The sequence below is a fragment of the Podarcis gaigeae genome (assembly GCF_964106915.1).
Source record: "Podarcis gaigeae genome assembly, chromosome: 5".
Classification (NCBI taxonomy): domain Eukaryota; kingdom Metazoa; phylum Chordata; class Lepidosauria; order Squamata; family Lacertidae; genus Podarcis; species Podarcis gaigeae.
In genome coordinates this window covers 43,744,436-43,765,599 of record NC_139681.1, presented here as the reverse complement: position 1 = coordinate 43,765,599, position 21,164 = coordinate 43,744,436, and the positions used below count along the sequence as shown (strand labels likewise).

At 40.3% G+C, this 21,164-nt stretch overlaps 1 protein-coding gene across 11 annotated transcripts in view; it reads left to right on the top strand.

The window, feature by feature from the left end:
• The window catches only part of PTPRE (protein tyrosine phosphatase receptor type E), a 175,980-nt gene that overhangs the window by 101,354 nt on the left and 53,462 nt on the right, over positions 1-21,164 (top strand). Inside the window, exon 1 of one of the 11 annotated variants that reach the window (XM_083741033.1) lies at positions 20,083-20,106. The exons of the other annotated variants lie outside the window; for them this stretch is intronic. The gene's annotated coding sequence lies outside the window, so the exon portion shown is untranslated. Of the gene's footprint in view, positions 1-20,082; positions 20,107-21,164 lie in introns of those variants that run through there. 11 annotated transcript variants of the gene reach the window in all.

The window sequence follows — 21,164 nt, the reverse complement described above, 5'->3', positions numbered from 1 at the left end:
ACATGCTGGACACAGGCTGTTTCTTTTTTACCTCAGAACGTATGGAAACAACCCTGCAGGGATAGTCAGTGGGGCGCCACCCATATGTCATTGGACTACAACTCCCATCAGCCTCAGTCAGCATGGCCAATGGTCAGCCTGGCTGTAATGTGTTCTCAAACCTGATACATCCTTCTGCCTGCCTGGATGGAAGATAGAGGGGGTGTGAATGTGTGTAGAAACTCTGGCATGGTCCCCCAGGAGGTTGTCCAGAAAGGAATGTGAGCCTTTGGTTGAAAAGGGTTTCCCACCCCTGTGTGAAGCTATCTCTTTCCTGGTTTGTTTATCCACTTGTTCATAGGGGGGAACAAAGCGGGAACAGTCGGGCTTTGTGCAGCAGCCCAGTTTCCGCACAGTATGGTTTACTGAAGCTAATTGTTACATGTGAACTTAGCCATTATCAGATGTGAAGTGTATTTCTACCCTTCTAATTGGCTGGAAATTGCAGTAAATGCATTTCCTGACACTTTGCTTTTTGAATGATTTTATTATGCCCTGTAATTATATTTCATTTGTATTATGTGAAACACTCTTGGAGGCATGGCAAGGAGCATTTTCTTTGTGTTTTTTTTTAAAATAATAATAATAAATAATAAATTTTATTTGTACCCCGCCCTCCCCAGCCAAAGCCAGACTCAGAGCGGCTAACATCATACAAATAACACAGAATACATAAATTACAATACATAATATTGATGAATATGATAGAAATTCCAGAAATAAAGTCCCAAACTTTCATTTTGAAATACTTATACATTTAAACCAGGAGACAAAATGAATCTGCAGTGTGTATAAAGGTCATAGCAAAATAGGCTTTTGGGGTGAGTAGGGGGGACTAAGTCTACATGAAAGAAAATGTTTGATTTTCACTGTCCTTTGCCAGACTCTGCGACTGGTAAGCAAGGATAGTTTACATTTGGTTAGGTACAGGTGTCATGCCATAGAATAATAGAAGCATAGAAGAGTTGGAAGAGACCCCAAGAGTCATCTAGTCCAACCCCGTTTCATTGTCTGCATGTAGTTGCTCTGCAAAGCAAATAATACATGAAGACCACCTGCAGATATAACTGTGTGCAAGATTTAACAAAGCTGGCCTATTTTAAGGACTGATGCCCTTTATATGCTTCATGAATGCTTAATAGTTAGTGCATGTGAATTTTTTTTATTGTGGAGTAAATCACTTTTTTAAAACACTGCAGTAGAAAATAACATATGCTCTCTTAGTGAAGTCCTTGCTTGTTAGCATTAATATAATGCACACAGTTCTTTAAAGGCAGTAACATGGTCCCAAACCAGAAGGCGTTTAGACTGACATGATTATTTGTGAAAGAAAAAAATGACATTTCAGTAAACAAAGTGTTCATGCAGGCACCAATGTATGCTTTATCCAGCTGTCTCCCCTGTTCATATATATATAATCAGAGATGGAGGGGAAGGGCTGTTGTTTTATTAATCTGTGAAAATGAGCCACCTTCAATACACTGGTTTTGGTAATATTTCCCAGTGTGAATCACTTCCGGTATCTGAGCTGTCCTGGTGTCAATGCTTCCATGTTACTCAGCACAGGGGCAGGGGTGAGCTGAGTAGCCCTGGCTTCTCTCTGAACAGCTCAGCTGTCTTCCTGCATGAAGCTGTACTGTACTTATGAAGGGTTCGACACAAACTGGAACTCTGCACAATTTGAATTCTGCGTCATGTGGAGCCCTTTGCATCTACAGGGTTACTACAGATATCTGCACTATTCAAGTGGACATTGGAGTATGGGCTACTCAGTGTGCTCCCATGTCTGTCACGGGGAACATAGTATTAATTACTGAAGAAGGCTGCAACTTAACTCTGTATGTTTTCATTTCACGGCTGTTTTCTTTATGTCATACTTAGCTTTCTATCTAATATTAGAAGATCATTTTTTCAGTTCCTTCCTCCTTATCTTGAAATTAGCATTTACCACACATGTGTATTGCATGTTATTTTTAATTTTTGTTGTAACTGCAGAGAGGTCAGGCAGGAGAGAATCCTGTAGCTAGAAAGAAGTAAAATGTAACAGGAAGAAATGACATCATCCTTGTCTTCTCCTACTCTGTTTCCTAAGCCTGATACATAATAGTGCAGATTGGATCTTTTATGTTAAAAGGAAACAAAAACATTAACAACACTTGGCACAATAGGGTTCTTGGAAACTTGAGCAGCTGAAAGAAACATAAGATCCTTTGACTTGTTTTATGCAGGTTGCACGGTTGCAGCGCCTAGGTAAACCTACATTTGCAATTATCTAAACCCCCATCGCAGGGATTTGAACTTCCGACCTTCCAATTGGCAAGCCCAAGAGGCTCAGTGGTTTAGACCACAGCGCCACCTGTATCCCAGTACACCAGTCTGTAAGTAACAGTGAGCAAGGAAGTACCCTAAAATTAAATGCCTTCATTTAACCAGCTTAGTATCTGTCCACCTTTGGACTCAGCAGGTAGGCACACTTTCCTTCTATAGCCATCAAGCATGAAGGAAGATGTAGAGATGCTTGAATCAATAGAGTTACTGGACACATTTGAATGCTTAGATCCCAATAATGTAAATAGGATTTACACTTAACTTTCTCTGTTCTGGAATTCATAATAAGGTCAGATAGACAAGAACATTCTATCGGTCAGTTGTACTCTTCATTTCATAAATAAGTCGCCTTTCAGTAGATCAGGTGTTATTGACCTTCAGTAAATTATTGCTAAACCTTGAGTGTTACAACTTCCAACCTATTAAATTCTCCCAATTTATCAGAAAACCTTTATTGTTCCTATCAAACATTGTGCAGTGAATGTATACCACATTATCTCTTTTGCAAGTCACACTGTTTTTAAATCATTTAGGATGCTATTCACAGTGTTAAGGCACCATCTTGTGAAGCTGTTGCAAGCTTAAACAGCGAGATAAGATAACCACCATATGTCTACCCGATTATGCTTATTTAATATTCTCTACACCCTGACACTACTGGACTGAAGCCTGTGCATTTCCAGTACTTTTGACATAAGCTTGTTTTGAACTCTTTCTCTCTCTTTTTAGGGCATGTTAGGAAAATGTGACACCATTTTCTTCAGGTATTTTGAGGTTATTTGTCGTATATTTTCTTAACTCTCTATATAAGCACCTTTATTAATAGACCATTTTGTTGCTGCCTGGCATAAATGAGTTACCAGCATATAGCTGCAAGGAAAATATCACTTAGAAAACTTTTGAGGTACCTTTGCTCAGATGCTGTATGTCATAGAAGCATAGAATCATAGAACTGTAGCGTTGGAAGGGCACCACAAGGGCCATCTAGTCAAACCCTCTGCAAGGCAGGAATCTTTTGCTCAATGTAGGGCTCGAATCCATCACTATCATTCCTCATCCCTGTGGCAATCTTGCTATCCATAAGGTCTAGAAGCAATCAGATCTGGCATTGCTTGTCTTCTTTCTCCTGGAAATGTGGGTAATTATTGCATTGGTCACTAGACATATTTGCTGCCAATAATCCACTGAATGAATGAATGAATGAATGAATTGAACTGCTGAGATAGTATAAGAGAAGTTTTGTGAAACATTTCTTTATGGATACAGTGCCGTACAGAATATAACAGGCGCACAGCTGTTAAAAATTCTTCGCTTATTAGTCTTAGCCAAAAAAAAGTGAACAGCAATTCCTTACAGATAGAACAGTTGAGAACAATTGAAGTTGAGAGTAAGAGGCTTACCTGCAGTGTTTTTCTTCTAGTTGAGTAGCACCAGAAAAAAAGCACTGCTTACCTGAGTTCACCATGAGTCAATGATTAAGCTGGGTCTATGAAATACAATGAGGATTTTAATTTGGTATTCAAAATGGTACGAATCCACTTTTAAATGTGTTATGGGAGGGGAGATTATTGGTTTGTTTTTGTTCTTGTATTTATTATGTATTTTGTGTTTTTTATATTGTGATCTTTTGTTGTGAACCACCTTGAGATCTTTGGTTGAAGCACAGTATACAAATTTAATAATAACAATAGTAATAATAATAAAGGATTATGACATGGTAAATTGTTTGTAAGCATCCATGCTGGCTGTTATGTTTAAATGAACCTGAGAAGGTAGATAAGGTAAAAAATAAGAAGATTTATATAGTGGACTTCATGGGTACCCTAGAGTATTGGTTTTCAAACAGAAATTGCAAACATCATGCATCAGTGTGGCATTTTGATAATTTTGTGGGGAGCAAAATAAAGCAAAAATGTGGAAACTTTATTTTGTCACTTCTTTGCCTCGTGACACCATGCAGCATTTGTACTGCATTTTAAAAAAAATAATCTACCACTTACCTACACAGTAGCATTCTTTTCTTCAAGGAATATTTTATTGCAGTTAAATAACAACTGGACAGTTGATTGGCATGGCACTCTTATGTTAAAAAAAGGTAAAGGTAAAGTACCCCTGACAGTTAAGTCCAGTCGCAGACGAATCTGGGGTTGCGGCGCTCATCTCACTTTAAAGGCTGAGGGAGCTGACGTTTGTCCACAGACTGTTTTTTCCGGGTCATGTGGCCAGCATGACTAAGCCCCTTCTGGCTCAACGGAACACCAAAACCAGAGCAGTGCATGGAAACGCTGTTTACCTTCCCACAGGAGATGTACCAATTTATCTACTTGCACTTTTTTGGAGTGCTTTCGAACTGCTAGGTTGGCAGGAACTGGGACTGAGCAATGGGAGCTCACCCCGTCGCAGGGATTCGAACTGCCAACCTTCTGATCGGCAAGCCTAAGAGGCTCAGTGGTTTAGACCACAGCACCACCCGCGTCCCTACTCTTAAGTTAGACATAATTTTATTTGGCTTGTGGCCATTTCTTAGAGGTTTAGAAGCCAGTGCTGAGTTCTACAATTTTAGGGATATGGTTTCTTAGTGGATATTGTGGTTGGTGCCTATTGAATCCTCACACAATACATCTCAGAACCCTTGGTTGGCTTGAGTATGAAACAAAATGGTACAATATTTTTGTTGTCCCCTTCCCAGAGTCTACATTCTTTATACAACAAAACAAAAATCAATTGCTAGCTCTTACTTGCTCATGTGTTAGCATTTCATTTATGATGAGTTGGGTATTTTTCTCCCAAAAGGGGAGTTTTATTGGAAAAAAGTTTCACATGGTAGTAATTGGCTTGAAACTGAACTATAAGAGAATCTAGTTAAATTCCACCCTTAAACTGACATGTTCTTTCAAGCATCTTTAGCAATATTTTATCATGTACATCACTACAACTGAGTTGCTAATTAACTGTGGCTATTAGGTGAGAGAGGTGGTTAAACTACCTTGTATTTAGAATTATAGCTTCTGGCATTTAGGATGTATAATTTAAGACTTGACACAATGCATTAATTAGTGCAGACTTCATAATTTTATGTTGCATTGCTGATAAGACTGAAAGTATGCTGTTTCTTAATTAGGCTTTATATTAAAATTATGTATCTGATTTGCTCTGTGCAAGCTTTACCAAGTAAAACAAATGATTTGACTTATATTTTCAGTATTTATTAATGAGAAATGGGAGCTGAGCATTATTGCTGTGACAGCCTCTGAAGATAAGTGGTATTGTTTAAAAATAAACTGGAACTCAAATTGTGATCAAACAATGTAATATGGTTACTTATAATTATGGCACAAGAAGATTACTATTTCAAGAATTCCCATTAATAAAGACAATTTACTTATTATTATTAACACCCATAGTTCCTCGGTGCATATATCCACATATAGATGAAACATATGTGCAATGACATGTCTGTGGAGATTTGTTTCTGCAAAAATTGGTGCTGGAGATCTTCTGTACACATACAACTGGTTAGTGAGAAAAATAGCTCCTCCTTTTCCAGCATCTTTAATTGTGATGTCTGGATTGTTTCCGAGGCTGTAGATAGCACCACACTTTGTGCAGCTGGGCCTATAAAGGCCATTTGGTTCAATCGTGACCGACTCTGGGGTTGCGGCACTCATCTCGCTTTATTGGCTGAGGGAGCCGGCATACAGCTTCCGGGTCATGTGGCCAGCATGACTAAGCCGCTTCTGGAGAACCAGAGCAGCGCACGGAAACTCCGTTTACCTTCCCGCCGGAGCGGTACCTATTTATCTACTTGCACTTTGACGTGCTTTCGAACTGCTAGGTGGGCAGGAGCTGGGACTGAACAATGGGAGCTCACCCCGTCGCGGGGATTCGAACCTCTGACCTTCTGATTGGCAAGTTCTAGGCTCTGTGGTTTAACCCACAGCGCCGCCCGCGTCCCATAGCTGGGGTTATACGATACAAAAAAAAATACTCTTCGCTGAGCACCTCAGCCTTGGGTGTAGTAGCAGAAGTACTTAGTCACAATACCAAAGTAGATTTCTATACTATCTGAAGGGGTCCACGCAAAATTCCTCTTCCTTTATTCCTGAGGAGTGTGCTGTGCATTGCTGCACTGTCCAGGGGTGCATTGAGAAGATGGTAGTTGTATGCTGATGCACAGGTTAGTGTTGTGATTGATGTATTTCCTGAGTTGTAGATGATGCGGGTGGGGAACACAAAATTGAATCGTTTGTGGATTCTTCTACATGCCTCATTGTGGGGATGGGTAGAGTAACAACGTGACTGCGGAAATTTCAGGGTATTCCTGTTGTGGCTCAAAAGATGTGGAGCAGATTAGATAGTATCTTGTCTCTTTCTTTGAAGAAGTAGAGGGCCAGTCCTCCTCAGAGTAAACAGATTGAAACTAATTGACATGACTAACTTGTGTACACAGTACTACTTCCCTCTGGATTAGTTGCCTTGTTTTGGAGTATTTCTGCCAGGTACATGACTGGAAAGTTGATCCTTTACACAAGGTTACAGTTATAGTTTACTATCTTTGTTGCCTCTTTATGGTTCTAATTTCAAACCGCAAGCTTATTGCATTTAGCTCTGTGAAATCACTAATACTGTAACAGCGCTATATGAATAATAAAAATAAATGGTGATAACATTAACTATAATTACACCAAGTTAATGAGGTATTTTGTCTTTATTATTATTTTGCCTTTAAATCTAAAAGTCCCCATAGAGAAAGCAGTTCTTGTTTTGCTGAACACAAACCATACTGAGATAGATATCTTCCATTTATTAATAATATAGCTAAGAGAATAGTTGTTTAGAGAAGCATGGTTTAAAAACAAGCAAGCAAACTTTCAGGCGGTGTTTCTTCTGCAATTAGGACAGGGCTGCCAAAAGACTTGTTTCAAAAGAATATAAATGAAGTTTAGATCATTCAAAATAATAGCTTTAACAAAATAATAATAATAATTACAATTGCAAAATAGAAACTAATTCCCTATTTATTCAATTATTCATTTCTAGATGGCAATATATAAGGAAATCTGGATTTTCCCTGGTGTTTCATGAGCAGCTGAAAAGCATAAAACTATAAAGCTAATTAATGCAAGTATAGCTGTGATACTTGAACAGTGATTACCAACATATTACAAACTTCACGCATACATCAGTACTGTAGGTATTAAAAATATATATTGGAACTTAGTCCTTCTAAATTCTACTCTTAACTTTATGGAAGCTGCTTTTTTCAGACTGCTAAGTTTGGAAATGGTTGCCTTGCACTTGAAATAATGTAAATGGAATTTGAGATTAAAGTTATGTAATCTGAAAAGATAATTTGATGTTCAGTAAGGTATTTTAGACATTATCAAAATATTTCAGTGCTGAAATTAAATTCAGAGTAAAATTTAATGATTATCATGACTTTTTAACAATGAACTTTGCACGTTTCTCATTCAAACTATCATTATGTAAGATATGATACCTTAGTTTATGGGATATGTATTGTTATTTGATCATAGCCAAATAATAGAGTTACCTGGTGATATAGAATTGACAGGTCACACAAAATGAAGTGGGCATCTTAACATTTTATATTTGCTCTTAATTCTCCATTTCATGCTAATGTATCTGTAATGATATGCTTTTTGATATATTTCTGAAATGTGAGTTTAGATTTTGGGAGCGCTAGGTAGACTGAAGTTAATGTGTATTTGTTTATTAAGGTTTCCTATTTGTATTGAAGTTCATGTTAATACACAGTGCATGTTACAGAATAAAAACTGAAGTCTAGGGCTGTATATGGAAAATATGTAATTGGGCTTCCTTCTGCATTTTGAATATACCATTCTCAGTGATGTTGTTAACAGTTAATTCATGTTGAAGAATTCAAACATGTCTAGGGTGTTGGGTTTTTTTGGAGTTGACAAGGAATTTGATAGAGCTTTCATTTAGGAATCCTTCACCAAAAAAACTTCTCATGACCTAACCTGTCATATCATCATCACATAATATGGGATTTTTGTAAGGCTGGACCAATAAAATAAGTGAAATGTGCTCATGCTTTTAAAAGCTCTTGATGCACTGTTCGGAGATTAATGTTCACCTTCATCTCTCATGCTCTCATGGTGTTGCCTGAAGCCTATTGCTTTTCATTCTGTTGCACCCTGCTGCAGGCCAGCCCTAGAAATATTGGCCCCAATGCTTGTGCCAGAAGATGAAGTGCAGTTAAACCTCATGTTGTTCATAAGATTTATTCAAGGTTCATTTTATAAAGTTAAGTCTCTCACTTAAAATAAGTAGATAATCTTCTACCTTGTAGTTCAAGACTTAAACATTACTTCAAATTATGCTTTTCCCTCTGAATGCCTGCAGGGAATTCTGCTTCTTATCTTTCTAAGGCAGCAGAATTTAATAAAAATGAAGTCTTTTGTCCGGTTCCATTAAAAGAATGTCAGGACAGTCTACCAATTATTTCTGGGTCATAATTTGGAATTCATGTAGAAGCACACAGCCCCTTGAGTGATTAAATAATATTGCATTTTGGCTATATGCTTTTTTCAGTAGACTATTGGCTATCAATGTAACAAAGACAACATTTATTTTAGCCAGACCTTAATTTTCAGCTCATTTTTTTAAGTGGGGTTGGTTGAGTTGGATCTGCAGTTTCGTGCATATTTTTGGTGAGCATTTTAGGTTTTTTACTCACTTGCTTTTAATGTATGGTCCTGAGTTTATTTGAGTTCACATTTGTGAAATAAACATCTAAGCAAACATAGTTAATACTAATACTAATACTAATACTAATAATATCAGGAGCATGGGATTTTCCCTGAACAGACCTCTGAAATGTCTCTAATAGCTATATCATGGATAAGGGTTGTTGGCATCTGTTTGTCTCGGGAGTCAATGGAGAAGTGCGCCTTTTGGGGTGAAGTCAAACAGTTGGAAGGTTGCAGCGCCTGCTGTGGCTGCAGGGATCAATATGGGAGAGACATGTTTTATTGCAGGTGGGGCAGATGAAGATGTAGAAGCATCTTGCTGCTACAGGTGCACCATGGCGTTTTTTCTCCCTGCACTCCTCCCAGCAGTCATTCCTCCTCAGGTTACTTCTGTGAATACATGACCTGTCTGTCTCCAGGCACTGCAAAGAATTCCCACATAGCAGGGTTGATGTGGCAAGCCCTCATGTCTTGTTTGCAGACATCTTTGTAACACAGAGCTAGTCTGCCAATGGGCCTGGTGTCTGAAGACAACTCCCTATAGAGCATGCCCTTGGGGGTAAGGGTAAGCTAGCACATTTTAGAGACTATGATTATCTTTGTTCATATGGTAAAAGAAAGGCTTGAACTTCAAGATCCAAGGCTCCAAGATATCAAAACATCTATCAAAGTTTACATTTCCGAGCACAATTCAAAGTGTTGGTGCTGACCTTTAAAGCCCTAAACGGCCTCGGTCCTGTATACCTGAAGGAGCGTCTTCGCCTCGCTCAGCATTCAACCCAGACACTGAGGTCCAGCACCAAGGGCCTTCTGGCAGTTTCCTTACTCCAAGAAGACAAGTTACAGGGAACCAGGCAGAGGGCCTTCTCGGTAGTGGCGCCCGCCCTGTGGAACGCCCTCCCACCAGATGTCAAAGAAATAAACAGGCATCTGATGTTTAGAAGACATCTGAAGGCAGCCCTGTTTAGGGAAGTTTTTAATGACTGATGTTTTAATGTATTTTTTATCTTTTGTTGGAAGCTGCCCAGAGTGGCTGGGGAAAGACAGCCGGGGTATAAATAATAATAATAAATAATAATAATAATAATAATAATAATAATAATAATAATAATAATTGTTGTTGTTATTATTATTACTATTATTACTATTATTATTAGTCCCATGCACACATTCTAGGGATACTTTGATGAACCTGAATCTTTATTTGCCCCCTTTGTCATTGGTTCTCAGTATTCTAGTACACACTGGTAGGTATCAGAGTGACTTGGCACTGAGATCTGGATTTCTCAAGGGAAAGCTCCGACACACGTTCTGTCTTCAAGCTTTTACTCTGCTTTCTAGGTGAGAATGCCAGAGTCACTAAAAATCTATCTTTATGACGGCACACCCCAGATTTGAATGATTTTAGTATCTGAAGTGTTCAGATATATAAAAATCATGAACCTTAGATTACTGCAGTGTGTGTACGTCCCTCATCCAATTTGCAAAGTTTATATACAAACTATAACATTTTCAGCCTGGTTTCTTACTACAATTGGAATATTTATTTGTGTAGTTTTAAACTTTGTCTTCCTTTATGAGGCAGTATTTTGCTTAAATTGAAGTGATGAGTAATATTAATGTTTAATTCTCTTTCAGAGAGTGCCTGCATAACTTGATATAGTCCCTAGAGAGCACAGCTGAAGGTCTGGCCTGTGCGCTTGATTAAATGATTTTTCCTAGCATCAGCACTAAATATATTTCACTCTCCCAACAGCAGAAAGTGTGAGATAGCTTTTCATGCTTTTATTGGGTTTTCTGTTCTTTCATTAGCCTGTTTGTAACGTATTTAATTGCATAAAGATAGGAAACATTAAGTTCTCCTCCAAGAAGCACATTCTAACTTCTTTATGTTTCCTGACTGAGCTTTGTTTCACAGTGCGGCCTTTTTGCAGGGAGTCAGAAAATACAAGTGTGTATCTCATACCAAAGTACCATGGGAGGGGAGGGGAGATTCTAAGGAGACAAGGGGTCATGTTTTCATACAATTTGTGTCCTATGGGAGGAGAGAGCAGGAAAAAGGTTGAATTTCCTAGCACGCACTGTGCCCTTGCTGAATGTCAGTCTCCATTTTACCTTTAGCAGAGCTCAGCAACTGTTAGTGAGTGACAGTGTTCAAAACTACAGGAGACCATGAGCATTTCATTGACCTGTGCATAAATAGCTTTTACCAGGTATTCATGGCTTCACAAATTGACAGGAAACGGAAAGGCATCGCTGTATTAAAGAGCTTTGATTATCCCAGATTAACATTTATTGAAAGATGTGGAGTTAAAACTATATATGCTGTTAAAGCTTAGGTGGGTTTGATTTTTAAGTTGCTGAAATAGTACACGTTCTCCTTGGAAAGACTCCTGTAGCAGGAGAAGGCAGACCAGGAAGCATAACTATACATGCTGTTATTATAGTTAAAGAACAAACAAGCTAAATGATCATATAAATAAAAAGGGTTACTGTTTGGAACAATAAATGCTATTTCCAGATGTTTATTGTGTGTCCCAATGAAACGGAGCTCTTATGTACATTCTTCTTTACTAAGGCCTTGGGCAAAACTGTACACATTAGCAGCCTAGACTGCAGTGTGGTTCTCCCTCCTTCCTCAGATTTTCAAGTCACATTTGCATGCCAGAGAGGGAGTGGGGATGTCTTCACTTGATGCATATTACCTGTTTGGTTTCCCCATGCAGCAACCCTCCGCCCCCAATACATGCACCAAATTCCTGTACTTGAAGCTTTTCATCCATACGTGTGCTGTTATCTACACATGTGCAAGGGCTTTCTCAAATGTACTCACCTCAGCTTAATGAGCATGGCTTACGTTTTCAGATCGGATGGAAGCTGGTTTGGTGGGAAACACATCAAACAGCAGTATTGCTCAAGAAACTAGAGGATAGATATGGACTGTGGCTCGCATAATGCGCACACAGCTTCAAGCACCAAGTTGTGGGGCCTCATTGATGCCAGTGTAAACAGTAATACAGTATGTATGCAGCCTTAGTCATATAATAGGTACCTGTTAGGCAACTCTCTGTTACAGGAAACAAACACTTCTGAGGTCAGTTTTTGGCATAGGCATGCAATGTTGAGCGTACTATGTAATTGTATCTTCTGCATAAAAGTGCTGCTGCAGGTGCTTCTACAAATACAGCACATCTACACAGTTCCTTTCATACCTTAACAATGGAAAGGGCAGGGCCCAACTTTTGTTACAAAGTCTTAAAGCATTTCTCTCTGTGTGATAGATTGTGTGTGTGTGTGCTTCTGCTGTAGCTCTGAGGCTTCTTCTTCCTGTTGGATAGCCAAGAATAGCCTCAATAACAACAAAACAGCCACAAAGGACTACCTCATAGAGATAGAGATACTGTATAGAGATAGATAATCAGCTCTTCCCCTTTTATTGTCAAAAGCACAGTAATTTCCCATTGGAAGCTATCTAGACTTTTCTGTGTCACTGGCATTTTTCTAGGTGATTATGTGACCTCATTCTCTCTTAGACAGAACACGGATTAACGATATAGTATGGTGTGTGTATCCACAGGTATCCACCCAGGGTTGATTTCTCTGCAGTTACTTCAAACCCGGCTTTAGCTAATGTTTGGGTATATGCAGAGTAGCAAGCAGGCAACTGAAATAAGCAACAGGTTTTTAATTGTATAAGGTTGGGGTTTTTAGTGGTCCTGTGGCAAGAAGCATTGTTCTAGCAATTGGTTCCCATGAGACAAATCACCTGGGCATCCTGGGCAACCTCTTGCCCAAATTCATCCCTATCTTACATTAATATTATTGGAGTATTGTGTGGTTTATTGGGGCGTCACATGCTAAGCCTTTGCATTTTTGTTGCCAGCAGCTACATGCCATCTTTTACTTGCATATGTCTAGGTTTTGGGCAGATGAATGCTAAAGGGACCTCTGATTATCCCCCTTGTTCCTTGTAGCTTACAAGTGTTTGAAAACAGATAACTCTGCATTCCCAGGGTATCCTGATGTGTTGCTTGCTACATATTAGAGGTTTCCAGTTTCTCATGTTACTGTGTTTCTGTACAGAATTATATAAGAGCTATATTTTGACTAATATAGCTAGGCCTTGGTCCTGTATACGTGAAGGAGCGTCTCCATTGTTCAGCCCGGACACTGAGATCCAGCGCCAAGGGCCTTCTGGCAGTTCCCTCATTGCAAGAAGTGAGGTTACAGGGAACCAGACAGAGGGCCTTCTCGGTAGTGGTGCCCGCCCTATGGAATACACTCCCATCAGATGTCAAGGAAATAAGCAGCTATCCTATTTTTAAAAAAACATCTGAAGGCAGCCCTCTTTAGGGAAGTTTTTAATATTTAATGCTGAATTGTTTTTAACACTCGATTGGGTGCTGCCCAGAGTGGCTGAGGAAACTCTGCCAGATGGGTGGGGTATTAATAATAATAATAATAATAATAATAATAATAATAATAATATCTTAAATTCCATATCAAAATAAAGCATAAAAGGAGATTTACTAAGATTAACGAAGTCTTTACTAAGCCTGGATGATCACTTATGGCTAGGTCATGCAAACATGTGAGTATCTTTAGTAATCTGGGTGTTTCAAATGAAATGAAATGAAATGGAAATGACTAAGGTTTTCCCATGGCAAAATTTCAGACCTTTGAGTCTGTCATATTGAAAAGGTGCATCAAACTTTTAGAGTATGGATCTTAAATCTATTATATGATGCTAATGGTCCTCCTGTGCATCTGTTCAAAAGCTAGAGCTTTTGGGCCCCAGTATGTTAGGAATCACAAATCACCTTCACAGGACACTAAGATATAAATATGCTTGTAAAATGGGTCACAGGAGTAGTGGAATAAGGACATAGGCCATCATGTTGTCTGAAAGGCATCGTGTAGTTGCTAGAAATAACATTTCCATTTTATACACTCTTGTGTACACCATTTCTGAAGGCAAATCCACATTAATTGACTACATTCATGTGCTTAATGGCACTATACCTGGACTAAATAAGTAAAAAAATACTTTTAGCAGATGTTGTTTCTGGACGTTGGGATTTTATATATCTAATAGTAGAAAAACTTAATTATTTATATATCCCATGAGAAACTGATTATGTAAGTATAGGACAAATTCATTATAAACATTTTAAAGATTATATAAAAATATAAAATTCTCTTCTATAACATAAAATGATGTTTAAAAGATATCTAAGCCATGCTATTAGATCAGGGGTAGGCAATCTAAGGCCCCGGGGCCGGTCACAACCCAATCTCCTTCTCAATCCAGCCCGTGGGCGGTCCGGGAATCAGCGTGTTTTTACATGAGTAGAATGTGTCCTTTTCTTTACTGTAAAATGCATATTTTGGTTATTTGTGGGACATAGGAATTCGTTCATATTTCCCCCCCACAATATAGTCAGAGGGATGGTGGACTGGCCCACGGCTGAAAAAGGTTGCTGACCCCTGTATTAGATGTTCTCTATGCTGTCCCATGACGCAGGTGGCGCTGTGGGTTAACCCACAGAGCCTAGGGCTTGCCGATCAGAAGGTCGGCGGTTCGAATCCCCGTGACGGGGTGAGCTCTCGTTGCTCAGTCCCAGCTCCTGCCAACCTACCAGTTTGAAAGCACGTCAAAGTGCAAGTAGATAAATAGGTACCGCTCCGGCGGGAAGGTAAACGGCGTTTCCGTGCTCTGCTCTGGTTTGCCAGAAACGGCTTAGTCATGCTGGCCACATGACCCGGAAGCTGTACGCTGGCTCCCTTGGCCAATAAAGCGAGATGAGCGCCGCAACCCCAGAGTTGGCCACGACTGGACCTAATGGTCAGGGGTTCCTTTACCTTTACCTTTATGCTGTCCCATATAGTTGACTTGCTAAAAACACAGCTCATTAAAACGCTTAATGATCTGAGTAATTCCTCAAACTTCATTATCAAAACTGGATTATGCAGGCGACAGCATTATAATGTTTTGTTTAAATTGTATTGATTGAATATTTGAATATAAGACTGCAGTCCTATACCTATTTACATGGGAGTCAGCCCATTGAATTCAGTGGAACTAGCTTCTGATCTGATTATAGGATTGTGCTTCTACTCATGTGGCAAGGAGCTGTGATGAGAGCAGTTCACTTTGAATGGGGAAAAGAGTGAGCAGTGGAGGGGAAGAATACCAAGCCTTGACTGCTCATGTACAACCACTTACAGGGAACACTGTGAAAATGCTGCTCTGTGGTTTATCCAACAACCAGATCACATTTTTGTTTTTATAAGCAGAGCATGAGAGTTCACCCAGCTTTTCTCTGTAATCAAAAAAACTGAAAACATTCCCAGGCTAGCTTGTCTCTGACCCTTTTGAGGTCATTGTTTATTTCAGCTAGGCTTGAACTTAAGTAAGCTTGCTCTCCTATGTGTTTCCTTTCTGTGCATTCAGATCTCATGTAAACACTGTTTCCACTTTATGAGAGTCATTACTGTATTTAAATGGTCAGAATAGATAGTGGCAATCACCAGAACGCTTTAATAAAAATGATAAAAGTATACTTTGCACTTTCTCTGTTGTATCTCACCACCCCCAGAATTGTACACAGCTCCTCTTCTTCTGTGGCCCTATACTTCTTTCTCACCAAATGTGAAGCATTGGCCACCTGGCAGGCGACTGTTGGAGCCCAACAATGTCCGAGGGTCACATGTACCCTAATTCCTGATGTAGGCAGAGCAGGCAGCTGTAAACTGGGATACTGGGAAATGAACCTTTAGGCAGTGTCTGGAAAGGGGACATCGAGGGTAGATACCAAGGCCGATGGGCCTCATAAACAAGATCAGTTGCCCAAGCATTTTATAACTGGGTCAGAAGGAGCCAATGGGCTGCCTGGTCCTTCATCCTGGTGTCCCACAATGCACAGAATGGGTTGTTACAAAGAGCAGCGAAGCATAGGTCAGGAGTTTCCTGTTTTGACTCTTTGATGAACCTGAACTTCAAATGGGTTGTTCCCAAGTGATGGGCATGGACATTAAATTAAACTGCCTCCAAGACTATTGATATTACTAGACATATTGCCATATCCAGAACAGCGTGTAGACTTGAATCTCGAGAGGGATACATTAAATATATTCCAGAAGCCATTATTCCAAATTTAACCAACTGCTGTCTTTAGAAACCCTTTTTATTGTCTAATAATGCAGCAATTGCTAAGCACTGAAAAAAAAGAATTACACGTTGCATGCTGTTAGATGGTAGATTTATCCTTATGAATTTAACAAGTTTATTTAACGTGTTGAATCGTAATGATTAAGCATCATTTATTTTGTTTAGTTAATTATTTATTTATCCCTTCTGGTTTTAATTGTACTTCAGTGATTTCTTGCTCTGAATTTTAAAAAAGATGATCCATACCTACATAGATTAAAAAAGAAACAGTCATTGAGGATTAAATGGGAAGGCAATTAATTAAATCTAAATAACACCAGGAGAAAGGCAGCTAAACCACGGTACTGTTCGACAGTGGAATTTGCTGCCAAGGAGTGTGGTGGAGTCTCCTTCTTTGGAGGTCTTTAAGCAGAGGCTTGACAACCATATGTCAGGAGTGCTCTGATGGTGTTTCCTGCTTGGCAGGGGGTTGGACTCGATGGCCCTTGTGGTCTCTTCCAACTCTATGATTCTATGATACTATCTAATTCCATTCTATTGAAATGGAGGTCTCAGGATAAATTCTTTCTTTAAAAAATGAATTGATACATTAACTTTTAATATATTTTAGTATATTTTTACCATGCCCCTGTAAATGAAATATACAGTGGTACCTCGGTTTATGAACTTGATCCTTCCAGAAGTCTGTTCTTAAACCAAAGCTGAGGTGCACTTTTTCTAATGCGGCCTACCACCACCGGTGCCCTTCCACTGTTTGGCTTCCATTTGTAGACCGAGGTAAAGTTCGCTAACCGGAACACTACTTCTGGTTTTGCGGAGTTCGTATACTGAATAGTTCGTAAACAGGGCTGTTCTTAAACCGAGGTACCACTGTATGCATGTTTGTTTCACACACACACACACACACACACCACCCTCTTAGGATATTTAGGAGTTGAACCTGGAGATGTTTCCGTTCTATTTATTGCTGCTGCTCGGTGCAAGTTTCGTGATTTATTATTTCATCATGATGAAATTCCCAAACTTGCTGAAGATCATGGGTAGGCAAACCAAGGCCCGGGGGCCAGATCCAGCCCAATCACCTTCTAAATCCGGCCTGCGGACGGTCTGGGAATCAGAGTGTTTTTACATGAGTAGAGTGTATCCTTTTATTTAAAATGCATCTCTGGGTTATTTGTGGGGCCTGCCTGGTGTTTTTACATGAGTAGAATGTGTGCTTTTATTTAAAATGCATCTCTGGGTTATTTGTGGGGCATAGGAATTCATTCATTTTTTCTCTCCAAGACATAGTCCGGCCCACCACAAGGTTTGAAGCACAGTGGACCGGCCCCCTGCTGAAAAAGTTTTCTGACCCCTGTGTGAAGATCCTCAAATAAATCTTGTAACTGGGAACTGATATGGGGCAATGATCATTGTCTATGAAGACACTTTGGATGTTATCTATAAATGTTATCTAGTATGTGCTTGTCTGATGCAGTTTTTGTGTTGGTGTCAGAGAGGCTTCCGGCTCTGAGGGCGTTGATTCACCTATGAAACTGAAATTAGCCCATGGGCCTGTCCCTTAGCAGGAGCCAATTAGCCACAAGTGATAAGGAATTCTATTCAGGCAAGTGAGTGAGTTGGTGAAGGAAGGGTGGGATACTCTCTTCCTCTTCTGTTCCCAACTTAGAAACTAAGCAGCCTGCCAGAGGAAGGAATCGCCCTATTTCATGCCCTGCACAGAAATGCAGCAGGTGGTTGCTGGAAGGATGGCACTCTCTTCTTTACCATCTCCCAACAGGCTGGTGATATTTTTTTACTGGGCCACATTTTGCTTGGCGAGGCTCTGGGCAAGAAGGCGATTGGAGGCTGCCCCTTGGCTGTGCCGCGGTTTATACAGCAAGTGACCACGCCCCCTGGCTAACCTGATTGGTCAGCCGGGGGGGGGGGGGCTGATGCGGCCAGGAGCCCTAATGACGTGGGCAGCATTCCTCCTTCCACTCCCGGGTCCCTGTGAGGTCCAGGATTCCCACCAGCAATGCTGCGCCCCCTGGGAAGAGGAGTCCTCTTCTCGTAATGTTGTGTAACTTATTTATGAGGTTAAGCTATTCTAATGGATGTTGCAGCATTCCTCTTAAACATAATTGTTTTAAGTAGGCTGAAACAGGTGATCTGCCCACCCAAGTGTGTAGAAACTATTCTGTGTACCTTCAGAAAGGCAATTTATCATCTTCCTTTTTCAGCCTTGTGGTAACAAACCATTTCCGTTCGCAGGCCACCACAGAGTAATGAAGCCAACCATTTGCTGTAGTAACTGACAGCAGTTGGTGAATAGGTTGAACTGTAGAAAAATTGGCCAGTCAAAGCAACCAGGATCTCTCTACCATTACTTTGATGCAACTGGTCTCCCTGATGAAGTTCAGTGAATTGGAGAGGGGTATAAACTTTCTTAGAAGGATATGGCTGAAGCAACTGAGAAGAATCTACTGAATACCTTAAAAACCATTACCTTTCTTTCAGAAGTGTGTGCTTTAAAACTTTGCTGCTCTGAATGCAGTGTCATTTTGTTTTAAGGTTTGATTTTTGCCATCAGTATTCTACTCCTGGAGTATCCGTAACTGACCTTCAAATGTTGGATAGATAACAAATGAAACTCTCAGCTTTTTTCGTGTGTTGGTACACTTGTTTAAACAAAATATGGCTGAGGAGCATTTTTGCTAGGGCCTCAGTTTGTTACTCTCAGAGAATAAATCACTTCAGCGCTAGTCACTTGAACCATGCCAATTTAAAAATCAATCAGCAGTGGGCCTGACATCTATGTAATGAGTTGGGTTATAAAACAAGGCTCCTGGAAAGAGGAATTAAAGTCATCTTGAGTGGCTCATAGTAGGCCTTCATATACTTGCTATTTTATCTGGAAATAAGAAACTAACAATGAATTGCTCTTTAAACTTGTATCAAGAGATATATTTGGGAACACTTAATTTTCAAGACCAATAATACCACACTGGTGAACATACGGAAGGCGGATTCCTGCACTCTTCTTTTACCATTTCAAAGTATAGCTGGTTAGAAAGGAAACGTGTTAAAGTAATAGCAGGTGCCTTTTGCCTCTTCAAGAACTCTAAACTTTGTCAGAAGCCATCTTTGTGGACTGTGGAGTTTGTGTTGATTCTTGTCAGTCATGTAGACCAGCAGGTGAGTTAAGTGGCCTGCACTTGTACTATAGCAATCTTCCACAACATGGTGTTCTCCAGATGTCTAGGACTACAAGTCCCATAAGCACAGCTGGCTGGTGCTGATGGAAGTTGTAGTCCAAAACATCTATAAGGCATCAGTTTGGGGAAGGATGTACTATAGGAATCACAGTGGACTTCTTAAAACTCAATACCAAATTACCATCCCAATGGGCTCTGTTTTAGAGGAAGTACCGGTAGGTGCAGGAATGAAAAAGTGGAATTGCTGAGTAGAAGAGAGAATTCTGCAGAATGCACAGGGTTGTCATGTTTCAAAAGATAGAGTATCAAATATTAAATCAATATTTAGCCAGTATGCAGTTTCTGAAGTAGCACAAATCCATTCCTTCTCTGCAGATTTCTTCTGTTAGTGTGTTGGATTCTTCTGACCATGCATTGGATTTGCCTACACTACAAAAGCCCTCTCTGTGTATTCAGAAGACCACATAGGGGCATAAAGTATGCAGGGTGTGTGTATGTGCATGTGTCAATCCTGCCTCCCATGTTGATGGGCATTTCTGCTTCACTTTCAGAGTAGGAGTGGCATTTTAAGAGCTTTTGGATTAATGAACTGAGATGTCAGTTCTTTTATTGAGAAGTCTGCTTATCTTATTCGGTAGGTGGCATTCCAGCCGGCTTCCATGGTAACCCAGCCGAGGGTCGGAGACAGACGCCTTCCCTGCGCTGATGATGCTGGGTGGTGCCCTACTCAAGGGGCGGGCCTCACTGTCCAATCAGCACTGATGGAGTTGTGTCTGCAGGGAATTTAAACTCCAGTGTGACGGGGAGGCTGTCCTCTCGCACTCTTCGCCAGATCTCCCACTCTCCTCACCCTCTTTTTCTGCTTTGATGCGTTGCAACCTTGCCATGGACTAATGTCAGTCACCATATTGTTGGGACTGTGCAGGAATTTTCCCCCTTAGCAAATTGACTCTGCCATTTGGTTTTTGCCTACCTTGTAGCAATTGTGACAACTTTGTGAGGTTAGGCATTGGGTAAGCCTTTGTTTGGATGGAGGAGAGGTTGTAGCCTCCGCCTGCCCCTCCCCATTAAGGGTATCCTGTGGTGTGGGGGGGTGTGTGGATTCTGTCCAATGCCTGGACATGGGCTAGGGTCATACCACTACCCCAATGCAGACCCCTCGGGATGCCCCTATTTGATGTAAATCAGGGACGTTCAACTCCCAACAGACTGCGATCTACTTAAAGAAAAAAGAGTTTCAGGTCAAAGGTGTTGAGCTTTTTTTAGGGTTGCTATTGACCTGAGCCTCCCTGAGCCTCCATCCACCTATTGGTGGTTTACCCTTATCTGGACTCCCAGAAGAAGACGGGCAAGAGTCAGGATATAGTCTGGCTTCACCCAGTACCTAACCCAGACTGCTCACATCTGTAACCAAAAAAGTTGTGGCCTATTTGGACCCATAAACCAAAATCTGCTTGTTTGTTTGTGTGCATTATATAGCCAAACGTTCGTAATTTGCGTGTGTGCTATTGACAGAACACTGGTTACTTCTCACAGAGAAGTTTTGCAGTGTGGAAACTAACTGCTGGACGACCTTTGAACTGATGCAGTTTGGCTCTTACGTTCTTAGCACTTCTAGAAACATAGCCTGTGTTATTAAAAGCTGCACCAGCTTCCACATATTTTCTGCAGCAAATCCAGGGTCCCAGTAAA